Raw genomic sequence first — 1,788 nt, 5'->3', positions numbered from 1 at the left:
TCTAACCTTTGACATTGTTAAATAAAGTTTTTATTTAATTTTTGCCATTATTCTGAGTATAGTGTGATGTCTTATGGTTTTTAAAGATTGATTTTATAGTTTTTATTCTACTTTATCTTTTACATATTTCACAAATAGAAAAATGCCTTATTTTTAAGTTCACAGTTTGATGAATGTTCACAAATTTAAACACTCAAATAGCCATCACCACAATCAAGATGTTTTCATCATTCAAAACTTCTCTCATGTCCCTGTGCAATTAACCGCTACCCACCCCAGCCCCAGGCAACCACCAATCTGTTTTTGGTCACAATTAATCAGTTTTGCCTCTTCTATAATTTCATATATGTGGAATCATAATGTAGGGATTCTTTTGTGTCTGTCTTCTTTTTTTCTGCGTATTTATTCATATTGTTTTGTGTATCATTAGTCTTTTTCTTTTTATTACAAAGTAGTATCCCAATATATTGGTATACCCCCAAAATCTTAGCCATTTTTCAATCTAGTCATCTGTTGATGGACATTAGAGTGGTTTCCAGTTTTGGTTATTATGAGTGAAGTTACTATGAACATTTATGTGCAAGCCTTTATGAGGACATGTTTTCTTTTCTTTCCACTCCACCTTGGAATGGGCTTTGTACTAAGTAGATGTTTAATTCTATCAAAAATTGCTGAAAAGTTGGACAAATTTATACTCCTAAGAGCAATACATGAAAGTTTCACTTTCTCCACATGCTTGTCAACATTTGGAATTGACTGCCTTTTCAATTTTAGCTATTCTAGTGAATGTGTGGTTAGTGATGTCTTTAAAAGGACAGATGTTTTAGGACATTCAATTGATTATTTTCTTATTAAATTAGTGCTTTATGCATAGAAATATTTGCTTACCTATAGATTGCAAAGATTTTCTTATGTTTTCTTTGAGATACTTGTAGTTTGGCTTTTACAATACTTTTAAGTCTATGATGCATCTTATGTTGAATTTATAGTATGAAGATCTGGTCAAGGTTCTTTTTTTTTTCATACATATATCCCAGCATATCAGTACCACTTGTTGAAAAGATTATTTTTTCCTGTTGAATTATGTTGGTCCTTTTTTTTAAAGGAAACTAATTGAACATATATATGTGTGAAACTATTTCTGTATGTCTGCAACTTACATCAATATCACACTGTCTTAATTCCTGTAGTTTTAAAATAAGTTTAGAAAACAGATAGTGTAAGCACTTAAACTTTGTATTCTTTTTAAAATTGCTTTGGCAAGTCTAGGTCTTTTAATTTTCCATATAAATATTTAGAATCATTTTGTCAATTCCTAGGGAAAAACAAACCTGCTTGAATTTTGATTGAGATAATTTAGAATATATAGGTCAATTTTGAAAGAAATGATCTGAACTAATATTGAGTTATCTAATCCATGAATGAAGTATATCAGTTCAATTTTTTAGTTCTTCATTTCTCTGGTCAATATTCTCTAGTTATAAGTGTACAGGTCTTTCATATATTTTGTTAAATTTATTCCTGCATATTTCATGATTTCGGGATGTTCTTGAAAATAGAATTGATGTTGAATAGAAGTCATGAGAACAGATTATCTTTGATTTTTTTCCTCAGTTATAGGGGAAAAGTACTTAGTCTTTGCCATTAAGTTTATCATTAGCTGCAGGTTTTTTGAAGGTGCCCTTTATCAGATTAAGTAAATTCTCTATAATTCTTAGTTTGGCTGAGACATTTTATGATGAGTGGGCATTGCATTTTATCAAATACTTTTTCTGCCTATACTGAATT

The sequence above is a fragment of the Propithecus coquereli genome, unplaced genomic scaffold, assembly GCF_000956105.1.
Source record: "Propithecus coquereli isolate 6110/MARCELLA unplaced genomic scaffold, Pcoq_1.0 Scaffold424, whole genome shotgun sequence".
Classification (NCBI taxonomy): domain Eukaryota; kingdom Metazoa; phylum Chordata; class Mammalia; order Primates; family Indriidae; genus Propithecus; species Propithecus coquereli.
Note: the sequence above shows the minus strand (reverse complement) of the source record.